This window comes from Coffea eugenioides, chromosome 8, assembly GCF_003713205.1.
Source record: "Coffea eugenioides isolate CCC68of chromosome 8, Ceug_1.0, whole genome shotgun sequence".
NCBI lineage: Eukaryota > Viridiplantae > Streptophyta > Magnoliopsida > Gentianales > Rubiaceae > Coffea > Coffea eugenioides.
In genome coordinates, this window is record NC_040042.1 from 29,119,018 (window position 1) to 29,145,450 (window position 26,433).

The 26,433-nt window shown below is 34.4% G+C and overlaps 1 pseudogene; it reads right to left on the reverse strand.

Annotated features, from left to right (window-relative positions):
* Window positions 1-291: 291 nt before the first annotated feature.
* On the reverse strand, window positions 292-17,833 carry LOC113781440 (annotated as a pseudogene).
* Between the last annotated feature and the right edge of the window lie 8,600 nt (window positions 17,834-26,433).

A 26,433-nucleotide genomic window follows, 5' to 3' on the forward strand; every position in this document is an offset into this window, starting at 1 on the left:
CCACCTAAATTAAAATGTTGACATTCAACATTATAGATATAGATTGGAATATTTAACATTTAGAGAAATCAAATACAAACCACCTAAATTAAAATGTTAACATTTAACATTATAGATATAGATTGTAATATTCCAAGGATATTCTCAAGTTTGTAACACGGTAAGATATATAAAAGGAATTGACAAACATATGAAGCAACCGGCTTGATTTCAAAGCTTCCATACATGTTTGATAATATTTTGGCTTGGATGCTTGTAATGTCCAATTTGATCCCTTTCAGCATTGCTGAGTTAGAGATGGAGGACACGTTTGCGAAATTCACCAAGAGCCCAAATCGGGAATATATTTCGAAATGTCCCATATTTCATAATGCAACTCTTGAAAAACATTCCTACTGCTTCCTGTAAAAAAGTTCAAGATGATAAAGATGCCATGAATCCAGTCAAAAAAAAAGGAAGAAAAGGGCATGAATCTACAAAGCTTAGTTGATCTATACATATTAAGTAGAACTGCAAAAATTGAGATATATGGAGGACCTTTATTACATACCTGCTGAGGAAAGTCACCATCTTCCATCTGCGAGTTTATTAGCAATCTTACGCCACGATATATAGGAGTTGGATCATGCTCACCCTGAGATCATAGGAAATTTCATAAGGTATCATGGACCAATGTACAAGGTTATAGATTTTTCATGAAAAAGAAATAGATTTTGTTATTTGTACATATTATGTTAGTATACAAATGAATATTAGTAATTTAACATTTATTATGGGTTAATTACATTTACCCCCTTGAGGTTTAACTATATTATAGATAAAATCTTGAGATTTAGGCGTATTGCAGTCACCTCCTGTCAGTAATTTTATAACATAAAATGATAAAACTACTCATTTTTGTAATATTTTTAATATGTCAAACAGGTCAGAGTTGTCTTTTTTTTTCTTTCAATTTTTTTCCGCTCAAAACAGATGGTAGGGTGTTAATCATGAAAGCTGCAAGTAACGAGCAATTATAGCATTCCAATTGACAATGTCCCTATGCCAACTCTCCTCAATAATTTCACATATCTCCCCAAAAATATATGACAATTGTATCCATTTCTACTTACGTTTCAGTAATTACATTAACCTCCTTTATAGGGTGACATGTATAAAGAAGAAAATGACAACGATGAGCTCTAAAGTGAATTATTAACTAGCACAAATTTATACTAGGAACATAAAGAACTCCTAGCCTCCTAAACAACCCAATTTATGCATATCATTTTCATTTATACCCTCAGATCCCAAAGATTTGGGTTGCCCTAAGTTTATCCTCTAAGTTCGACCTACATTCTCTATGATCGATCATTCATCACAACTCATGGCATTGCTTTCTCCTATCCCATCTCCCACTCCAAAAGGGGGAAAAAATGCAGCTCAAATGTTGATTATCACGTTATTCATGCAAGAGAGATTATGTTATTTTGAAACGCCATGCTCGTGTGGGAATGGGTACCTACCTATTCTTCCCTCCCCAATTGCAAGTTTCTTGTACTAGGATTGACTTTTTTTTATTCTTCTTACCCCAAAATTATTGAAACGAGTTGGGCTATAGTTGAGCTTAATTTCTTTCCTTTTTTTTTCTCCTAAAAGGGTGTTTGATAAGTCCGTTAAGTACTAAAATTTCCTTAATTTAATATTTTTTAAATAACGGTGGTTTGATAATTGAATTCTCTTATGATTAGGTTATGAGCACTTAGTTAGTGTTCAAAATTCTGAGCCAAAAGTTTTCATCACTTGCTTTGCTAAAGTTGAAGACTAATGTTGCAACACTCGTTTAAGATTTCACACAGCTACACAATTTCAAATTTACACATATACATTCTCTTTCCGGAACACAAACTTTCATGCATATGAATACTCTTTCTCTCTCTCTCTCTCTATATATATAGGGTATGTATGTATGTATGTATGTATGTATGTATGTATGTATGTATATGTATGCATGTATGTATGTTACTTTCATGCTCACACACACAATCTCTCTTGCAAACACACTAATTTCCTTGTCTAAGGCACACTTTCAAACATTATCACTCTCTCATATGCACACACAAAGACACATATTTCTTATGTCAAACACAAATATTCACAAATAGATGCACTCTATCTCTCTTACGCATACTTTTCTATTTGTATATAATTTTTTATTATTAAAAAGGAAATACAATCAGCTAATTAAATATAATAATGGAAATGTAATATTGTACTAGACTGTATAAATTCAAAGAATAGAACATTTCAATTCAGTGCTCAAATTCAATTGATTATCAAATGCCTATAGCTTTATGAATGCAACAAATTAGCACTTCACCCTTGAATTTTTCTTTAGAATTAGACTTAGTTTTCAGTTTTATGAACTCCCCTAAGTAGCAATAAATGGAAGGAGATGCAACAGAGCTTTCGCTATCGATTATAAATGCTGTTGTTTCTTATATTATTTTTATGAATCTTTTTCTGAGTGTATATTTTCTCTTGAGCAAGTATTTGCATATCCAAATGAAATTGTTTATGAATGTGGGTGTGTATGTGTCTTAGAGAAGGACTTCTTTAGTGGTGGAAATGAACATTTGGAATGGCACAGTAGTCGTTAGGGTTGGAACAGTGGGTTTTGGCTCATTATGAAGAGAGAGGGATAGGGCTTTAGGGAGAGGAAAGTTTGGCTAAATCAAAGGTGATGGGAATAAAAAAAAGACAGAGTGGCGAAGGAAACCAAGTTGTCTTAGGCAAGTTGATCACCAAAAGGGATTTAAAATCTTTCTTTGGACTATAGGTCAGAATTCAAATCTCGCATCCTATAGGTAAAAAAACTCAAAGAGTGTGCCAAAACATCTCTTTGATCTAGATGGACATATCTCCCTTCTAACTTCTTATACAACCTAGTTAGGCTCTACTTCTCTACAATAGAATAGTATAAATATTACTAATTGACTTAAAAAAAAAAAGAAATAGTACTGAAGGACTTTCATCGAACTATCATACACCCCAAGGGGGGTTCATGGAATAATCCCATTAAACAATTTATCCATTTCGCTATTGCATTTTATTATAGGGACAATTTAGAGAAAAGGAATAAGAAGATTGAAAATTTATAAACAGTCACACTGACTAGTTATAAGAAGCAGAAAATTTGTGACTTATGCATCTTCAACTCATTCACGTCTCTCTCATTGGGAGTTTCTCTCTCTAACTTTTAGAGTACCTTTCTCTTCTGTGTAGGAGCGGGGGAAGGCAAACAGAGTCTCAATTCCTTTCTAAACCTAAAAAACCCAAAGCTCTAGATCCAAGCACAGCATTTGTTGATTACAAAAATTGTCTAAAGTCGTTTTGTCTTTGTTTAGGTTGTAGCAAGTTCCAGACTTTTTGGTCAGTGATTGTTTGGAGTAAATGCGAGGGGACAACATGATCCATTTGACAATGTAGTGGAACACTCTAATCTTGTCGGAACTAGGGAGATGTTGGCAAGGCCAAAGCTATTTCTTTTTTGCTTTCTGAGTTTCTCGGCTCCACTTTGGCTTTTGGACGGACTTTTACTTTTTCTTTTTCCTGTTTCCTTTTTTGAAATAGCTTTCACTCTGGTACAGATCTAAAGAGTTTTGAGTGTCTGTTGGACTTCCTTGCAGGTTTATCAGCTGTGCTCTTTCATCGTCAAGAAATAGTGCTTGGCTTCTACTTGGATCTATACGGGAAGATGGAGGAATCTCTTGCAAGGGCTTTCCAAAGGTTTGAACTGTCAGCAAAGAAAACAGAGGGGATAGATCTCAGTGGAGATGATATTGAAGAAAGAATGTTGGGATGCACAGGAAGTCTACTTGGTAAGCTGGTGGGGGATAAAGTGGCCAACTTCACTGGTGTCAAGAACTACATCAATCATGTGTGGGGATATCCAAGGAGGATGAAGATAACAGAGTTGGGTCCAAACTTGTTTCAGTTTCACTTTGAAGAGGAGGAAGAAAAGAAAAAGGCACTGACAGGGGGTCCTTGGATAATGGATAACCAGGTCTTTGTGCTTAGAGAGTGGGAGGTTGGTTGGGCATGAGACAGTAGCTTTTTCAGGTATGTTTTTCTTTGGGTGCAATTATGGAATCTCCCTGTTCATTGGATGAGTAGAGCAGTGGGTTTTAAACTGGGTCAGATTTTTAACTCAGTAAGAGAGGTGATCATTCCAGAGGTGGGGGGAAAGGTGGAAGGCATATGAAAATTATGGCGGAAGTAGATGTAGTACAACCACTGATTAGAGGCACAAAAATCAAATGTAAAGAACAAGCTGAATGGGTGGAGTTTAGGTATGAGCGTTGTCCGGATTTCTGCTACAACTGTGGAGTTATAGGACACAATGACAGAGCTTGTTCTGGGCCAGGAGACGAAGGTTGTGGTCAGCGAGAGGTGCAGTATGGAGCTTGGATGAGGGCAGGCAACATTATGGTCTCACCGTTAAGAGGAGCGAAGGAGGGTGTACCTGAGAAAGGAAAAGCACAAAGGGAAAGGGAAGAGAGTACTGGGCATTTAGTGGTGAGAGACAGAGGGGATGGGGATAGAGTGATTCCGAGCAAGACCAATCAGACCGAGGGTGTGGACAAAGGAGGAATTTCTCAGGAACAAATCAGGAGGAAAATGCAGGAGGAAGAGTGGGACGCATATTTAAAGGATCAGTAAGAATTGACCGAAAAGGAACACATGGTGGTTTTAAGGAATAAAAGGGTAGCAGAAGATAACGACAAGGGAAGGTATGGTAAGGGTGAGGACCCTGGGGTAGGAGGTAGGGAAAGTTTAGAGTTGGTGCATGTGGAAATGGAAGTGTACAACAAGGGGGGTCAAGGGGGGGCAGTAGTTTAGACAGGGGAGAGGCAGGGGACGAGTTAGAGATATTGTTAGGAATTCAGGAGAAACCAAGGGGGGAAACAAGTAGTAAGCAGGAAGGAAAAAAACATTGTACCAGGAGAGTGAGAAGAGGAAGGGTTACTATACAAGAAAATAAATTTTCGGATGCAGACAAGAACCTACGTGGGAAAAGGAAAGCAGAAGCAATGCAACAAGAGACTCAACAAATGGATGTGGATGCAGTGGAAACACCAAAGGCTAAGTGTTTAAAACTGGAGAGTAACAACTTGATTGTAACTGGGGAATTGGAGGCTAATCCCGTAATGCCTCCAAGGGGTAAATGAAAGTTGTGGTGTGGAATTGTCGAGGTGCAGGAGGCCCCTTGACAATTCCCCAACTAAAGGAAGTTTTACACTTCCACTCTCCTAATGTGGTGTTTTTGAGTGAGACAAAGAATCAAGAAAAATTTATGAGATCTGTGCAAAAGAAAATAAGGTTTGAGAAGGGATATGTTGTTAATTCAATTGGGAAGGCAGGGGGCATGGCTTTATACTGGAACAATGCTGTGACTATTGATCATTTAAGCCACACGGATTGGTACATCTTAGCATGCATTACGGACAAGGAAGTAAATAGCCAGTGGTGGTTGATGTGTGTTCATGCTAGTACTGATAGCAATATCCGAAAAGAGCAATGGAAACACATAGCTGAATGGAAGAAGGGCTGGGGGGAAGAATGGGTAATGGTTGGTGATTTTAATGATTTACTGTCAAATGGGGAGAAGTGGGGAGGGAGGGTGCGAGCTGAGAGTAGTTTTAAGGATTTCTATAGTTTCATAAGAGACAATGAATTATTAGATATAGGCTATAAAGGGCTACCAAGGACCTGGAGTAATTATTGGGAGGGGGAGGGGGAAGTAAAAGAGAGACTGGATAGGGGATTATGTTCTGCTGGTTGGTTGCAAAGGTTTGATAGGGTTGTGTGTACACATATTGAGAATGATGCTTCGGATCATGCCATCTTGATGGTAGATACAAATCCAGAGATAACCAAGAGGAAAATGAGATTCTATTTTGACCAAAGATGGACAAAAAATCCAGACATGAAGGAGGTGATACAAGGGGCATGGAGGAAAGTTCAAATTGGATCAAGAATGTACAAAATAACGAGGAAGATCAAGGAAGTTAGGGTAGCTATCCTGGAATGGCGGAGAAAGGTACAAGGAAACTCAAAAGTAAAGATCAAGGAATTAAAGGAGAAACTCAAGGAAGTGAAGGAGGAACATGAATCTGGAAATAAAAGTCGAGTCATTGAGCTAAAAAACCAGCTAAGCAAAGCATATGAGGAGGAAGAGCTGTATTGGAGCCAAAAATCTAGAAGCAAATGGCTCAAGGAAGGAGATAGAAACACAGCTTATTTCCATACAACTGTCAAGGCAAAGAGGAAAAGAAACACCATCAGCACGCTGGAAAAACAAGATGGGACCTGGTGCAAGAGTGAGGAGGAAATTGAGGTGGAGCTGTGTCAATACTACAATGATCTCTTTACTACAACCAACCCGGATGACTTTGAGGAGATCCTTAAGGAGATCCCGAGCACTATTTCACGACAGATGAATGCGAAGCTGATTAAACCTGTGGAGGAAAAGGACATCAGACAAGCATTATTTTCTATGCATCCAAACAAAGCACCAGGCAAGGATGGTATGTCCCCACTTTTTTTCCAACATTATTGGCATATAATAAAAGGGGATTTGGTGTTAGCCATAAATAGTTTTTTCCATTCTGGTTGCCTGCTTAAAACTGTGAATGAAACCATCATTTCTCTAATCCCAAAGATTGATTCTCCAACATCCGTTTTACATTATAGGCCAATTAGCTTGTGCAATGTGCTTTATAAGATTATCTCAAAAATTATTGCAAACCGTTTGAAGCATGTTCTCCAGCACTACATTAGCAACTCACAATCTGCATTCATCCCAGGGAGACAAATTCTGGATAATGTAGTGGTAGCCCATGAAATTTTGCATTTTCTAAAAAATAAGAGAAAAGGGTCTACAGGCTACATGGCTATTAAGTTAGACATGTCGAAAGCCTATGATAGGGTAGAATGGATTTTTGTGGGGAGATTAATGTTGAAAATGGGTTTTTGTCCAATATTTGTCAAATGGATTATGGCTTGTCTATCCACAGTGACTTATTCCTTCAATTTAAATGGCCAGAAGGTTGGAAATGTCACACCTACTAGAGGCATTAGGCAAGGGGACCCCTTATCACCCTATCTTTTCATCATATGTGCTGAAGGTCTTTCTAGCCTTATTCATAAAGCTGTGCAAGGAAAGGAGCTAACGGGGGTGAAAATTTGTAGGGACAGTCTGGTTATCTCTCATCTATTTTTTGCAGATGATTCTCTTTTGTGCTGTAAAGCAACCGGACGGGAAGCTCTAAAGGTGAAAAGCATTTTGACAAAGTATGGTAATGCATCTGGCCAGGTTGTGAATTATGAAAAATCAGCATTGTTCTTCAGTAAAAATACCAAAGAAAGGATGAAGCACGAAATAAGCGAAGGCCTGGATAATATGAAGGAAGCAGTGAATGGGACATATTTGGGACTACCAATGGCTATTGGAAGATCAAAGGCACAAGTGTTTGGCTTTGTAAAGAACAAAATCAGTAGCAAACTACAGGGATGGAAACAAAGGCTACTGAGTGAAGGAGGAAAGGAAGTGCTGATAAAGGCAGTGACAATGGCCATGCCAACATATGTAATGACATGTTTCAGGCTCCCAAAGGGATTATGTAGAGAAATCTCTGGGAAAATTGCAAAGTTTTGGTGGGGCAAAGGGGAGAGAGAGGCAAGTATTCATTGGGCAAGCTGGAAAAAACTCTCAGAGGTGAAGGGTAGAGGTGAAATTGGATTCAGAGACCTGGAAGCCTTTAATACTGCCTTGCTTGCAAAACAAATTTGGAGATTTCTAACTGCTCCGAATTTGTTAGTAAGCAAGGTAATGAAGGCGAAATATATGAAGGATCCCAATTGGATGAACAAAGGCCCTCCTGGCTCAGCATAATGGAGCTGGAAAAGCATTCATAGTGTAAAAAATTTGTTGTTGGCTGGACTATGGAAAAGGATAGGTGATGGAAGAACGGTAAGTATATGGAAGGATAGATGGGTAATAGGGTCCGAAGGTGGTAAGATGGAGGCTGAAAAACCTGAGGGATGCTATCTCAAGTGGGTGAGTGAGCTGATTGAAGAAGAGAGATGGAAAAGAGAACTTTTGCAGACATGGTTTGGTAACACACAGGCTGAACTCATTGAACGTATTCCCACCAGCATTGGAAGGAGAATGGACAGACTGATTTGGAAATTTTCAAAGACTAGAGCATATACGGTGAAAACAGGATATGCAAGGGCAAGGCAGGAGGAAAATCAGATCAGTCGAAACCAAACATACAATGCTGAGTCAAGTTGGGAAGTTAGAAAACAGACGGTGTGGAAGAATCTGTGGCACCAAAAGGTAAAGGCCAAGCCGAAACATTTCATGTGGAAATGCTTGCAAAATTGTTTACCAACCAATGAAGTAATTTTCAAAAGGATTGGAAAAGGTGAGGGAAGATGCAGCTGCTGCGGAGAAGGCATAGAAACCATAGAACACTTACTCTTTTTTTGTGTGAATGCGATGGAGGTTTGGAAATTGGCACCGGTTAGCTGGGATGGATTAGTAGACAAACAACACAATTTCTGGCTATGGTGGGAGGAAGCCAATAAAGCTACTTCAAAGGAATGTGGACCTGACCGAGTGAACCTCACCATTAATCTGTTTTGGCAAATCTGGAAAGCACGAAACAGAAGAGTTTTTGACAATGAAATCCAGAATTCACCCAACATTGTCTCCAAGGCGCAAGTGGAATGGCTGGAATATGAGCATGCAAGGGAGGAAGAAAAGGAGCAGACTGCAATGGCAAACATCAAGGAGCATCAAATGCGTGGCCAAACAGCAGGGGATGATGACGTTTGCTTATTCACGGATGCGGCGATATCATCAAGGATGATCAGGACGGGTCAAGGCATTGTTGCAAGAAAATGGAACGGAATGATCATGAAAGCGAAGGCAATAGTCAATCAATATAAGGGGGAACCAAGTAAAGAAGAAGCTTTAGCAATTAGGAATGCAATGCTGATGGCTAAATAGGTAGGATGGACTAAAATTACAATCCATTCGGATAGCAAATCAGTTATTGACCAGATACATAGTGGCCATGAGTATGATAGTACCATTGCAACTATTCTAGAAGATGTGCAGGATTTGACTTCACATTTTGTAAGCTGTAGGTTTGTGTGTATATCTAGAACAGAAAATGAAATTAGCCATGCTCTAGCTCAGTTTGCTATTCAGCTAGTGAATGATATTAAATGGGAACAAGATTTCCCAGTTTGGCTGATGGATTTAGTGAGGAAGCAAATGAGGGTAGTTGCCCCTTTTTGTAATTAATTCTTGTATTTATCAAGGGTTTATCAAATATATATAACTGTTAACGTTTGTGGGAAAAAAAAAAGACTAGTTATAAGAAGCAAAATTTGTTTCTTTTAATATTCACACTGACCTGCCCAGCTGCAATCAAAGTTAACAAGGCCCATGAAGTTTGCACCAAATTTGATCTGTTTCCTTCAAGATTAATGTACTCCTGTTGCAACAAAATGTTAAATGAATGAACAATTTAAGGTGATAACTCATAAAACAATAAAAGATATTATCAAAACAAACTAATTGATGTGTCCATAGTGATACATTAATTACTTCAAAATGGATGAAACTATTGGAGATCAAAGAAAAAGAAAAAAAATTTATGAACCTCATTTGAGCAAGAAACTTAACTCTCTCCCCATCCACCATCAGGCAATTGCTTTGATAGCAAAAATCTACAAGCCTTTCGTAGAGTCTGGGAGTTTTTATAGTTCTTTCCTGAAGCAACCAGTGCTTCCACCCCAAACCAGGTCGCGTAAGTGTAACAAATGCCCCAGCGACCAAACCTATGAAGAATTCAAACCTTCATGATACGCTGATGTTGACTGCTATTATTCGTTAAAATTGCATATAAATGGGGACAAAACTTTGTCAAAATCGTAATAGTTATAGTAATAGGGATAAAAGTCAAGAAAATAACATTCAATGGGTATAATAGGAAATTTGGTAAATTTTTAAATATTTGTAAGTTATAATGCTTTTATTAATTTCTGATGGATAAATCTGAATGCTTAGAGATTATATTCCATAATAAAGAAACTGTCCATAAACTTACCCAAAAAAAAAAACTGTTCCTAAGATCTCGTTCAATTCATAAGGATATTAATCAGGTATATATGAGATCCTTGATTCAATTTTCAAACTTTCTTCTTCCCACCTTCACCATTGTAATGGAACCACGGGGGAGAGGGGGCGGGAGTGGGAAGGAACAAAAAAATTAAAAAAAAAAAAATTTAGGATATAGAGAAGCGGACCATGAGCCACCTTGTTCTTTTTTTTTCAAGTAATGATATTACTAATATAACAACAATAATGAAGATAAAAATGAAGAGATAAAAAAATCAGGTGACGAAATAGGAAACATTTCTAAAAGTCTAATAACTTTTAGTTGAAAACATTTTCATTACTTTCTAAGTGGTGATAGATTTGATTGCTTAGAGATTATATGTCGGAATAAAGAAACTAACTTTTCTTTTTTCTTTTTTGTGAAAAAGAAAGTAGCAAAGGTAAAATCAGGGTATAGAGAAGCAAACCATGAGCCATCTTGTTTTTGTTCACATTCAATATAAGCTATAGCTTTGCAGATACAAGTCTTTATCTCCGCTTCCCTATGTCCAGGATGCAACTTTTGAAAGAGAATCAGAGATTGAATTGCTGAAGAAGTGCATTCCACATACCTAGCATTGTACTTGTTTCAGTCAAGTAGTTTTTTTTTTTTTTTTTCTGTGATCACAACAAGACTGGAAATCGAGGATGGGGGAGCAGGAAAGAAAGAGAGGGACATCTGACCGTCGTTCGATAATAACTTCTTGGAAGATTTCAATTGGATTGAGTTTCTACATTGGATTACGAAAAATAGTGTTTTGTTAGGACAAAAGCAAGATGATGGTATAATGTGGAACTAGTTGTTGCTGTTACCTCCATCCAACGGCATGCTTTCTCCGGCTCCCATACTGGAAATCCACCATTCTTGTGCTATTTATAATTTGAGAAAAGGATCACAAGCCAAAAAAAAAAAGGTAAAATGACTGGAAAATTTGGTAAATTATGTAACCGACTAATAATTCAAAATAAAAATTAACTACTTTTGCAATTTTGTAGCCAAAGAGTCGAATATAGTACCCAGCCACATTATTAGAACTGATTTATTTATTATAAGTATGTTATATGCATCATATTTTGTTGATGTTTTAAGTAATTTCCAATCATTTCTTAATCAAAACCAAATGTTGAAGTTGGAATTAGTGTTACAATTTGATGCTTGAACATGTTGATCAATGATTGAACTTTTGTCCTTTTTCTTACTCATTTGGTTGATTAGTATTGTAGAGAAAAAGACCGGAGAATTTGAGGAAATTGGATTGCCAAATTGAGCAAGAAAAGCAAGAAGTGTGCATATAAAAAGCAGCGGTGAGACAGGTGAAGAAACTGAATGAAGCTTGCAACGGTTCAACGTTGCTCAAGAACACTTCGCAGAAACCAGCCCAGAATCCCACGAGCATGCTGAGTTTTCTCCCCCAGTTTCTCCAGCCAAAAAATATGTGCAAGTTACACGACTTGTACAACTCGATTCTTTCTTGCCACATGCTACTTGCTTTTGGTTGGAAAGTTGATTGGACATATTGATGACTTGAAAATCAATGACAGCTTAACATCGACAACACTTTTAATCATCTCAAATCATCTAGATTCCACGGAGCCATCTTTCTTGACTTTTTGAAGATAACTTTAACTTTGTGTTCACATAGAAAAAATGAATACCTTTTTGTCTTCCACAAGAGACCAATGGAGGGCAATTTATAAAGAGTAGTACTTGGACATAGAAATGAGGAGAGGTTGGATAGATGGTGTTAGCTAATAGTTCACTTGTAGTAGTAGTAGTAGTTCTTGATAAAGGAGAGCAAAGTGAGGAACTCTTCGTGAAGAGATACTTTCGTATCAAAGTTGAAGAACAAGTTGCAAAGAAGAGTTTGAGGAGTTCATCCTGAATAAGATTTCTTCAATTTTTTCTCTTATTTTTTTACATGTTATTCATGTTTTGTTTCAAAAGTAATATGTGCTTTAACATGACAATTTCCATGACAAGCTAAATCAATAGTTCCTAGGGATAAAGATGGACGTGTAGTTTTTTGACTTGATGTTAATTTGTGTCGAACTTGGCTATATTGTGGACTTGTTGGTTCATTTATTTGTACGCAAAATTTGTAATTGTCTGTGCTCCAATTATGAATCATCAAAGCATGTGTTAGTGCTAGATATTGCATTGCGTGGTGTAATTCAAAATGTACGAACCCCAGATTCCATGTTCACAATTGTAGGAGACGAGTTTAAGTGGACTTGATATGATAACTTCAGAGTTTCATGACCTCATACTAAATTAATTCATCATGCAAATAGTTGGAGATTTAGTATAAGTATGTTAGTTATTGGTGAAAATAATTTACAAATGATTTTGGAAGTTATGTCGTTAGTAAGTCATAAGTCACTAGCCTTGATCAACCGAATTAACTACCTCAAGTTAAACTACAAGGAATTCAAATCCCTAAGAAATTTCTTCATCAAATTTATGACTTGCTATCTTTTCATTAGTATAGTCTAATTGTAGAATTGTCTTTACTTGAACTTTTATTTGTTTAGATAATAAAGTGCGTTTAAAAAAGCATAGTAATTATTTTAATTCTCTCCGAGATCGACCTTAGTTTATTCTATATTTTAATTTGACCTGTATACTTGCAATCAAACAGAGTAATTGACCTATAAAAATAATAGAATACTTTTTGAAATTTTCAAAATTTTAAGGAAAGAAAACATAAATATCTAGAATGGGAGGCAGAGGCCCTCGCACCCTCCTCTAGTTCCATCCTTGTCTAGGCGAGAACCGTGGCCGAAATACTTAAGGGTCTGTTTGGTTCATGGGATGACACAATATTAGATTAATCATCATGTATCATCCCATGTTTAGTTGCATTTTGCACATGGGATGACATATCCCAACTAATCGAATTAATCTCCTATTCATGGGATAAAATAATCCCATGGGAGAAGTTGTATTAGTCATCCTAGGATGATGAAATTTTACATCAATTTATCCTTACAAATAATATAAATTTATACTCTCATAATTATATAACCTTACCCTCACATGATAAAACATGAACTAACTAATTTGCCCCTACTAATTAATTTAAAGTTTTTTTTGGACTAATTTGACCCTACTACCAACATAACAATATTTGGATTAATTTGCCTTACTAATGATACAAATTCATACTGAATATCATATAACCATACTCACATAATAATATGATAACAAAACAGGCTAATTTGCCCCTACTAATTATATTAAAAGTTTTTGACTAATTTGCCCTACTTACATCATAAAAAAGGACTATATTGCCCCTAGACTAAATTGCCCCTACAAATCTTATTTTCTCAACCAAAATATATATAAATACATAACCTTATCAATTGGGCTTTATGAATGAGGGCTTTAATAAGTTCAATCTCAATCCAAAAAAAAAATTCTATATTGGCTTGAGTTTGGCTCTTTTAAAATGGGTTGAATGTTAGTCAATTTAACCCTAATTCAGCCAAAACTCAGCTCATTATTTAGTTGAATTTCAAACTTAGATTAAAAAACTATATTAAAACCAATTTTTAAGGGCCTGAATAGACTGAGTTTGAGTGAATGCAAATTTTTATATATCAAACCCTTTGATTTAGTTTATAATTCTAAAGTTTAAAATTACTATATTTTAATAAAAGTTGTAAATTATTAAATTATTTTACTAAAACGATCCTACAAATTAAGGGATACTTTAGTCATTAAAATAGTAATCATATCTCATCCAACCTCCAACCATACATAGGATAGGATTATTTCTCAATACATCTTATTCAACCTAGAACCAACCGAACACTAGATTATTTGAATTATTAATTTGAGCATGACTCAATCCAAGATTAATAATTTGAGGATGAGTCATCCCATTTCATCCAATCCGTGAACCAAACAAACCCTAAATGTTTAGAATCCAAATTCAGAATTGTTGAAAAAACTAAAGATGCAAAGTGGAATTAATTAGTCCTAGTTTAAGGAAAAGTTTAACTCCAATCTAGTGATTGAGAGAAACTAAATGTATTTTTCTTGACATAGGAGTCAACCATGGCAGAAATATTTTCTTCAACGAAGGAACTAGTGTCTCCTAATTAATTAGGACGTATTTGAAGGAAAATATGAGCTTTCCGTGTCAAACAGGCAAAAATAAAGGTTTAAGGACTAAATTTGGTTTATTAAAAGATAGAAGGAGAGTTAATTCAGTTGTTAGTGTTTGCACAAACCTGTAAAGACAATATAACATTAACAGCATCATATAAGTGCCCGGCTTCAATTTTGTCCCCAACAAGTTCCAGTGGCATTTGTGCCAAAAGAAGTCGCAGCCTATAAAACAAGTAAGAGACTACATAATTATGAGAAGCAAAATGCTACTTAAGAAAACTAAAGAAGGATTCACAAAATTTTAGTGCAAATATACCTTTAATCCTTCAGCAGTACAGTCAGAGGCTTGCCAGCCATGATCTTGCGTTGAAAATGTCCAACATCCTTTGGAAATGTGCCTATGCATTTTCATGAAATTCCCGGAAGGATTATCCCCAACCTTGAATCAGAAAGCAATTTTGTGTTAGACTTTGCATTGTTGGTTAACAATTAATGTCAATGAGTTTTTGATTCTATAGTCTCACCTGCGATGCTTTTATGAAGTCATGAGCTTTCTTAAGCATTGGTCCATACTCTTCAGCTAGATTACTAGATAGAATTGCCTGAATTGACAAAGCTGCTTCCCATGCTTGGCTGCCGAATGTCTGCAAAACTTGGAATTAAAATGAAAGTTGGTAATTGACAAGTTTTTTTGGATTTCAAGATTGATTCTGAAGATTAGGCAACTCATTCTAATTAAAACCTCAAATATTTACTTGTTGAATAATGTGCTGAATCAATTAGTTAGTTGGGAAGCTTGATTAATTACTTAGACAGCAATTCAAATTAATGAGCCTAAAGTTCAAATTCTAAATTTCATCAGGCAAAGAACTAAAGTTCAATTAAGCTACTATTACTGGAAAGCTGGTTTCTTAAAAAAGGACAATCAAATTGGAAAATATAGAACAATACAGATCTTGGATTGTAGGAAAGAGCATCGGTATTTTTTATATGGCAACATATGTATTTAGAATCCGCTAATGGATGTAATTTAATCTACTAGAAACGCTATATCTAATACTATGCAATTAGTAATGATCAGGAACAGTAAAAAATGGTCATGTATTTAACCATTTCAGGACAAGGAAATAGGGCCACTATACTCTCTATTCCCATATGACAAATTTTTGTTTAATAGCCTCCTTTTTTTCTTTAATTTTTTGCTCCCCTTTACAAGGAACTAATCTTGTCTCATAGCTAGTAGCATGATAATTATAAATTGACCTGCATTTTCATGCCGTCCTCTGCTACCCATAAGTAATCAGGTAGACGAGCAAGATGGCACTTGAATGCTTCTGAATGTGGATCTTCCACCCAACAAGCTAGTAAGCAGAGCACCTGCATTGAGTGTTTAAGTTTGGCATCACAAATTTGTTTATATATCCTTAATTCACTCTAGACTCGACTTGATGATTCATACCATATAAAATTAGTTGGCAAGAAATACCTTCTCTACGACTCCGATGCAAATATATCTGCTGTTTTCATCCTCATAATGCACATGCTCCATTGCCTTTTCTAAAGCCATTTTCCTTAATATAGAAAATGGCCATTGCGTCATGATAGGTTCAACATAATGATAGAGGAATCCCCATAGCATATCCTGTACTAAAGGGTGTGGGAAGTACAAATCCTCCTGAATGGAAACAATAACCAAGAAATTCTTCACATATTTAATGCATTTCGTATATTTTCATTGTATCAACAGAGAATCAGTTCTACTTGAATTGGAAGATATATGAACATATGATTAGATTAAATGATGCAATGGCTTGAGCTAGTTGAGCTGACCTTTGCAATGGTATTTCGTGTGTTATTCCAATCTACTTGATGATATGGTTGGACGTACAACTCATTTCTCAGAGAATGTATCAGTTCTGTTATACTCCCAACGAATCTCTTCCCGTACAAATATGACATGGGCATGTAAACCAAGCGACAATAACACATCATTTGTGCTGCATCACAAATATTGACATGATGGCAACAAATACGCCGAAAGCATGCAACAACCAGTAAGCTAAAGCATTAGAATGAAATAGAGAGTTAAGCTCTGAATACTATGCTGAAGAATCTAGACATCCTCATTGTCAAATTGCTTACAGTAGATTGGCATATTACTACTCAGTGTAGAAGCCTTTAAAGGATATCCGCCATTTATTATCCTTTGACAATAACATGTTACAGAAATGGGCGAAGCAGTTATATTAGTATATAAGAACCTGGATGAATTGGAAAGAATTTGGGAAGTAGCCAGAACTCTGGAGGAAGTGGATTGCACCCTGCCCAATCATACACTCCAAGAACCTGTTTTTAAGAAAATATTATATTATTACTTCTGCCCACCACCAAGACGTTAGTCGCCCTAAACAACAAATGCAATTGAGAAGTGCATTCACAAATGTAGTCCCCCCATAGTTTAAGAAGGCTTTTTGAGTAAATGAGCAAGTACGAGTAAAGCTGTATAACCATACACTTAGCCAAAACTTTCCCCATGATGGTGTTGCAACAGCACCACCACGATCAAGAATCCATCCACGCCCTCTTGCCATGGCCCTATCTTCCCCATCTTCAGGTCCTTCTCCTAGCAACCTCAATGCGATGTAGCTAAGGATTGAACCAAACATAGAGCTGTGTCCCTCTATATGCAGTCCCCAGCCTCCATCTTCATTCTATAAATGAAAAAAGAAAATGTCAAATAAATAAATGTTCCATCTTTTCTTAAGCACAAAAGAATTTATTCTTTTTTTTTTAACTTTCCATGATCAAGATCTTTTAGGACCTGATGATTGTATATGTAACGGATGATCTCCTTTTGGTGCTCGGATGATAGAACGGTATTCAGTGTTCTGGTAATATACAAGGCCATGACCTGTTAACATGGTTAATAATTAGCCTTGTTCCATACAATTAGTTGCTTAATATTTTTAAAATTTTGACACCAAAATTTTTCAGTATACATACTAATGGAGGCATGAAGAACAGTGGGCCGGCACTTTCGGCTGGCCAGAATCCATCTCGGGCCTGAATAGTTGAGTAGAAGCTTATCCCTCTCCTGAGTGTAGTTACCACAGCTTCCTCTGTTACATCTTCTATATCTTTAACCTTTATTGCCGGTGGAATTGGAGGACAATGTGAGTTCTCCTTTCTTAACTGTAGTAACATATGTGAGAGTTTAAGTATATTATGTAAAAAAGGATATTAACGTTAATAAATTGTGGTAGGGAAAGAGGTGTGACAGTAATAGTACTACTGCTCTATTGTACCTGCATTCGCATTAGGAGGTCAGAACTTTGCTTCCTCTGGAACCTGTTCTTCTTGAAGTCCTGACGAACTAATTCTGCTTCTGCTCGTTGTTCAGGAGTTCCAGCCTGATGGTCAAACTCCCAATGCTGCCTTCCAATGCGTCGATTGGTACTGTTTAGCCATGGTCCGCTGCCTTCGCTAGTCTTCAACTTCCACATAATTCATGCAGTAGATGCGTTTAAAATTAAAAGTAAGATGATTAAGAAGGGGGGGTGGGTAGGGAAGAAAGAGAGAACCGAAGGAAGAAAATTTTAAAGCTTGTAACAATTACAATAGGAGAGGAAGCCTGTTTTTCAGTTATTTGGATGATAGATAATTAAAATGAAAGGGTAAGATAGGATAAATAGGAGCAGCTGAGAAGGAAAAGAAAGCTTGGAAACAAACCGTTGATCAAATTTTCAATGGACTTCATACGGAAAAAATATTAAGAAGCAGTTTTGGAAATCAGTCAAAGAAGCATTTTTGGTGAAGTTTTAAGAGAGAGAAAAAGACAAAACAAAAGTTCCTTCAGACAGCTTGGTATAGCTCAGACATTATATGGATTGCTGAATGTGAATAGATTGATGCAACTTAGAAAAAAACGAAATGGGATAATTTTTTCCAAAGTTAAAAAAACAAAGCACCAAATCCTGATCCAGACCCAACCTTGGTCTTCGTTAGGAGATCTTGCGGAGCTAGTAGAACATTGTTTGAGGATTAATCTTTCTAACATATGAAGATTCTTTTTTTTTTTTAAGCACTGCTCAAGTGTTAGGATCTATAAAGGCTTCTTTGGAAGTGGAAGAGAAGGTTTTCGGGCAGTAAATGGCGATCAAGTCATGTCTGGTCAATATAATACTTTTTTGGTTATAGTGGTGGCAAAATTGATAAATTGTTTATAATTGATTTTCATTTAATTAACAGTGATAAAAATTCGTCCAATCCATTGGAACGGTTTAGTAAACGTGTATAAATTGTTCGAAATGGATTGAAATTAATGCATATTAGCAAAAACAATTGTCCATGCATAATCTGTTTAAGTATGCCTTGGTAAATCTCTTCCCCACAGCCACCTACCTAGGACTAGTCTAGGTGGCTGGGGGAGAACTCTAGGACTAAGTCCTAGGTGGCCGGGGGAGAGTTTAGAGCTCTTCCCCCCTTACTAGGTCTAGGGATCAATCCTTAGCCCTAGCAGTTGGGGAATAGGGAAAGAGAGGGGACGAGTGGATGGATTAAACGAAAAAAAAAAAAGAAGAGTTGGTCTCTCCATCACCTTTGACTCTCAACATAAGATACACATTTGAGAGTGCACATACATGCACCCACACACAGAGTCATACTTTTAAGAGCATACGATCAATGATTTTTTTTTATTGCTACTTCTATGTAATTTATATACACCACAATTATGTCATCACCAATCTCTTTATTCTTGTGAAAACATTTCTTTATCTTCTTCCGAATTAATCCAATTTGAATATCTATGATTTAATGTCCGAAGAAAATAGTACAAACTGAGCTTAGTGAGAGGAAGAGGAAAGCATCAAACCTAGAAACAAAGAGATCCAATGTTGATGAACGAGCAAGACATTGAAGATAATCAGCAGGATAAGCCGATTACAGGGCTGGGCGAGTTGATTTCTTTTGGGTTATGCGGAGCGTTTGAAAGAAGTAAAGTGGTTTCTTGCTAAGTCAAGCTGTTACGGTCTATCGGTTTGTCTTTTTGTTGAAGATGCGGCAATTCACAGAAGTAGCTGCCCAGCAGGTATGTCAACATTGCACCACTGGTGCCAACATCGTACCACTCTCAAAGAGGCCACATGTTACAGCAAAAGTGATCGGATCACCACTCAAATCACCACTGGTGGATAATAGCAAGGAAATTGAACATAATTTTCTTGAAGATTCTTGTGTTTGATGAGGCAGACCACATGTTAGCTGAGGTTAATTATTTTTGTCCATTTTGCTTTTGCCTTCCAAACCAAACCAAACACCCCTCCCACCCCAACCAAAACTAAGGAGGTGTTTATTAATAGGGATAATTTCAGAAACCTCCCTCAAGAGAGGTTTCTGACAATTTCACTCACCTCCCTTAAGGTTTCCAAAATAATACTAACCTCCCTTATAGTGTTTTATTGGATGAAAATTACTCATACACCCTAAGATATTATGTTTTATTGGAAACTAACATCCAGCAATTAAGTAATTAGGGTACTAATTAACTGTTAGTAACTAATTAACGAAAATAGCTATTAGAAAACTTTTTAATGATGAACAATAACCTGCAATTACAAAATGGTGCCAATTGATGTACCAAATTTTTGTTCACTCTCAGAATTTGATACACCAAACAGCAATTTGTCTGGATATCTTGTACTCTTAAAAATCTTCACAGTTGCCTTGCAATTACACTTGCAATATTTGTTCTTAATGCTAAAAGATGTGGGTGAATATTATGATTTTCTCCTGTAGTTTGATAGCGCTATAGTCTCTACACCTATACTTCACCTTCAACTTGCGAACTCTATACAAAATCACTATTTTTCCACCTCAAATTTTGCTGCTTGAAGTGAAAATGAGATCCATCTTAATGCTTCTTGTTGCCATTATATGCAAAATTGGTAAAGACCTAAAAAAATAGCCATCATAATCCAATGCACTAGCGTTGATCTAACTTTGTAGAGAAAGTTAGTTGCTATTTATTTTTGGTTCTTTGCTATTTGCACTTATCTTCCCTCATTTTTATTAACATGTTTTTCATTCCTTTACAACATAATTTGTACACAAGCATAAAGAGCATTTATGGAATAAAAGTTTTATCTCTCTTCTCAAAGTATTTTTTAATGACTTTTTTTCGATTTGGACTAATTTTGTTACCAAAATCTTAATTTCAGAAGAGGTTAATGTAATTTTACAAACGTTAACAGAGGTCAATGAAATTGTTAGAAACCTCGAGAGAGGTTTTTGAAATTATCCCTTATTAATATGATATGTTCTTTTGGTTGGAAAGGCAGCGGTTAAACAAAGGAGGTGTTTATTAATAGGTTAAAATACACTTTATCCTCTGTGGTTTAGCGGTTTTTCACATAACTTCTTTGTAGTTTGAAAAACTATATATAACGCCTACATAATTTGGCCTAAAATGTCAAAGTCACGGAATTTGCAATCAATAAATCAATAACGAAGTCAACTAAAATGTCAAAAGCACCCCTTTGTGAAGTTAAAAGTTATTAATTAACCACCGGGGGTTATGTATATATTTTGAAAACATAAGGGATGGTAAAACACTAAACTATAAGGGGGTTATGTAATAAAATATAAAATCATAAGGGGTCAAAGTATAATACATATTAAGTTTATATATTTTGGTCACCTCACCCATTTTAGTTTTTAAACAACGATATTCTTGACATTTCCTTGGGTTTCGTTACAGAGGATCATTTTAGTTACATTGACACTTTAGTCCAAATTATGAGAAGGTTATGCATAATTTTTGAAACTATGGAGGGTGAGAAGGTTATATGAAAAATTACTGAACCACCAGGGGTAAATGTGTATTCTATCCATATTAATATGATATGTTATTACTAGCAATGAGGCAAAATAGTTGCGTATTATATTTTGATGTTTCTAATTTCTTTAAATGGATAGAAGTGGATAGGAATTATTTGCACAAAAAAATTTTACTTCCATTGTAAACACATTTTTTAGCACGTCTTTTTATGTTTGTAATTATTTTTTTATCTCACATATATCACATTACAAAAGTGTTACAATAATTATTCCTAATTATATTTCAAACAATCCCCTGTCCAAACACACTCATATAATCATCCATCTAGAAACGACAAAATGTAAACTACTATAAAAATAGGGCAACACGTCTTCACTTATATAATGGAGTGTAGCATTCATGTTACACACTCTATATATTGATACTTATATTTTATATAGATACTTATATTTTTTAAAATTATGACAATTATCTCTTTAGTTCAGTTGAACTCTTAAAAAGAACCTATGTCAATGAATCATGGCATGGAACATTAAGTTTTATACACGAATATGTAATGGAAGAGTCATATCCTAAAAGCAGGAGTTTGCGATCAGAATTCTGCATTCCTACCCTTTATTAGGCGCAGAGCTATGTCATTTCATATAGGGCTCTTGTGAGCATTTTCGGGATTTGACAGTGTGTCTTTGGTAGTGCTGGCAGGTGTTATTTATGTTGCATTGGACAGCTGTCAGGATTTTTTTTTCTTTTTTAGTTTTGGAGTTGAAGTACAACTTTGCGCCGCAGTTCTTTTCTGCCCGTGTCCTGAAGCAACTTTTAGTGTATTGGAGCGGTGTGGTTCAGCTCAGGGTTTAACTTCTGAGCCCTACGGTTTGAGAGCGGGAAGAGTGTGAAAAAACGGGGAAAAATGGAAAAAATAAATAAAGATGAGTGGTGTGGTGGGAAGCAATCTTCGATTAAGTCAAATCCGCTTGTACATTCTTATAAATAAATTTTTTGTACATTCTTATAATAGAGGTGTGATATTTTATTACTATTCAAGTGAATCCCATATGTGATAATTATGTCTCTGTTATTAAGTTATACAAATAGTTTACGTAAAATTATATCTTATTTAAAAAATATTACATCGTTCAGAATGGTTGTTACTAACAATCGTTGGTGCCCTTGATCCGCTTATTCCACCGCTTCAACATTCATACATTTCCTCACTTGCCAATCATCCCTCCTTTCAACATATTTCGATCTCAGCCTTCCCACATCTTACGACAGCAGATGATATATTTCAGTTGAAAAGTTCCAAGAGGGGAAGAAGGTGAGAGATTTGAAGATTGCTCAACCGCGTCTTTTTGAACAGAATTCTAGGCCTTATTTGGATTGCGAGGTTTAAGAGAAATATTCTCTTAATATATTTTTTAATCATCTTTTTATTTTACATATGTCATATTACTATAGTATATTTTCCTACAAAAACTTTAAAAATTTTCAATTCAAACAAGATCTAAAGGTTTTGAAACCAGTTCTTATTTTCTTAAATTTCGAGAGATATATTTTAAATTCGAACTGAAAATTTACCAAGTGATTCTCAAGAAGCAATTAGATATTTATTTTTGTGCTTAGATATTTTTAACTCAATTATCATTTTGTTTCGCATATCAGGTTGTGCTTTTAGTCTTCTTGTTTTAGTTTTGTCTATTCATTGTTTTAGAATGCCAACTTTAAGATAGGACTTCCCGTTTTAAGCTTTTAGGATAAGAGAGCATTGGTATCTGGTGAAAAATCAAATGTGAGAAGTTAGTAGCAGTGTTTGGAAAAATCGGATCGGATCGGTTGGTTCAACCGATTGAACCGCGAACCGGCCATGACACCCGTCCAATTCTATGTTAGAGTTGACTTTGTCAGAAAACCGATCAAAACCGGTTAACCCGTGAAAAACCGCTGAACCAGTGGTTTCCGGTTTTCAAGTTTCCCCTCTTTTTTTTTTTTAGTTTTGCAAAATGTAGCTATTAAGATTCGAACTCAAGACTTTCATAATAGAAGACCAATGTAATAACCAGTGCACCATCACATCTTATTAGCTTTTTTTAATAACTTATTTATATAAAACAAACACCCATATTTCTTTTTTTCATTTTTTTTTTACAAAATCTCATCCTCTCATGGCTCTTTATTTTTAATCTTTAACTCTCTCTCTCTCTCTCTCTATCTCTCTCTCTCCTCTTTTCTTTTGACACTCCCTTTTTAATCAAACCTTTTTAGTTTTAATTTATTGATGTTTTCTTTCTATTTTTTAATTTGTTTTTGTCCATTAAATTGAAAAAAGTTAAAAAAGAATTATTTTTCTTTAACCCAAATTATTTAATGCCACAACCACTCACTTTTATCTCATTTTTTGTTTCTTATCAAGTTTGCATTTCTATTTTCGATTCTCTTAACTTCCTTCAAACTCTAAACTTTCTTTTTTTAAATTGCAATTTCTAAATCTCAAAAACGTAAATTAAAATTTAAGTTCACAATGTCTAAATTCTCATAGACGTGAATTTTGTATAATTTCAAAATATTTTGATATTTTTGGGTTGGATTTCAGATTTTTTTAGTAGATATAATTGAAATTGAGATCAAATTTATTTGTTTCAACTTATAATTTAAAAAATTTATTTTTGAAAATCCAAGTTATTCAAAAATAGTAAACTTTTCATCATATAAAATTTTAAATTAGTCCATTGCATGTCTTATTTTGTGCATATATATATTTATATAAATTATTTTTTAAAAAATTCATTTAACCGGTGTCGAACCGATCCAACCGGTTGAACCTCGATCCTTTCACTTCACCGGTTCAATTGACGGTCCGGGTTTTAAAACATTGGTTAGTAGTCGTGGAGTTCACCAAATATTTGATGCTCTATGTATGTGAATATTATGTCGAAGGATCAAGGGGCTTCACAAATTTTAGCTCAAATCAATTTGCTCCTAAGGTATAAATAAATAGTTTTAGGCAGGATGTGAACTGATAGTACTATGGTGTAAAAAATTAGAAAAGAACCATTTTGTGCTCAATTAGTCCGAAGTAGAATTTGTGAGACCATGATCCTATTTTGAATTGTATTTTGCATGTTTACAATTCAAAGTGGAGATATTAATTTAGTGGATACATTGGTTACTACAGTTATGAAGTTGTATATATGATATGAACTTTTTCAAACTTGTTACGCAGGCTGTGTGTTTGTTTATATGATTTGTACTTAGATGGGGTTTCATTTTCGTAAAATAATGTTGTATTTTGCAACTGATGGAAACATTAACCCAAGAAACTAGGGTGATGATGGATAATCAAAATAAAAGAGTGGATTGGATAAATAGGAGCAACTGACAAAGGAAAAGGATGCTTGGAAACAAACCATTGATTGAGATTTAGAGCTTTAAAGCTCATCTGTGGTGCATTTATACTATCATCGGGTGAGAGAGAATAAATTTCAATGGAGTCATATGGAAAAGAATACTAAGAAGAAGTTTTGGAAATCAATTTACGAAGGATTTTTGGTAAAGTTTAAAAGAAACATTTTTGATAAGGTTTAAGATCCTGAGAAGCAATTTTGGTGGAGGAGACAAAAAAAAAAAAAAAGGACACGTTGGTCTAGCCCGAAGATTATTTCGATTAATGAATGATGGACTGTGAACAGATACTTGAGTGGATGAATCCAATCGTAAAAAATTACATGGCATGATTTTGTCCGAAGTGAAGAACAAATTAAGGCCCAAAAATCTAATTGAAATCTGGCGTGCGTCAAGATTAATCTTTGTACCTATAAAGATTTTCTATGACTCCCCACAATTACTGGATCAAAGGGGATAAAAAGAATTGGTCACAAAGAAATCGACTGCATTAACTAATACGGTGATCGAATGAGTGTCTTCCAATACGGTAAAGCTTGCTTCACGTGCTTGATGGCATATTATTTATTAGTTGGTCATTGTTTAATCAAAGCATGTTTATTTGATCCGTTCATTTTTCACATGACAAACATATTTCTAATATTTTGTGTTGAGTTTGGCAGATTGCATTAAACAAGGTATTTTGTGCAGCGGAAACACGGTTTTTGGGCTATAGATAATGGCTCCGTTTGGATTACCTGTTTTTTGGGTTGTTTTTCAAAAACAGCACTGTAGCATTTCGTTTTTGAAATACAAGTCCGTTTGGATTAGTTGTTTTTGAGATTGTTTTTCAAAAACTATATGAAAAACTTTTACTGTAGATGTTTTTTGGATTATTTTTAGAGATATTTTTAAAACATATTTTGGGTATTTTTATAATTTATAATTTATATAATTTTATTTTTATATACATTTATGCATTTATAATACATTTATAAATATTTATAAATAAATATATTTATATATTCGCTAAAAAATATATAAATGTATTATAAATGTATTATATTATATATAATACATAATATAAATATATTTATAAATGTATAAGTGTATATTATTATAAATGTATAAATTATAAATGAATATTGTATAAATGTATAAATTATAAGTTATAATTTTTATATTTTTATATAAATATACATTTATGCATTTATAAATAAATATATTTATATATTTATATAAAAATATATTATAAATTTATTGTATTATATATAATACATAATATAAATATATTTATAAATGTATAAGTGTATATTATTGTAAATTTATAAATTATAAATGAATATTATATAAATGTATAAATGTATAATTTATAATTTATAATTTATAATTTTTATATTTTTATATAAATATACATTTATGCATTTATAATACATTTATAAATACTTATAAATAAATATATTTATTTATTTCTATAAAAGTATATAAATGTATTATATTACATATAATACATAATATAAATATATTTATAAATGTATAAGTGTATATTCTTGTAAATTTATAAATTATAAAGGAATATTACATAAATGTATAAATGTATAAATGTATAAATGTATAAATTATATATTTTTATATAAATATACATTTATAAATATTTATAAATAAATATATTTATGTATTTATATAAAAATATATAAATGTATTATATTACATATAAAACATATTATAAATATATTTATAAATGTAAAATTGCATATTATTATAAATGTATAAATTACAAATGAATATTATATAAATGTATAAATTATAATTTTATTAATATATATTAATATTATGTATAAATGTATTAATATAATTAATATAAATGTACAAATGTATTAATATTATGTA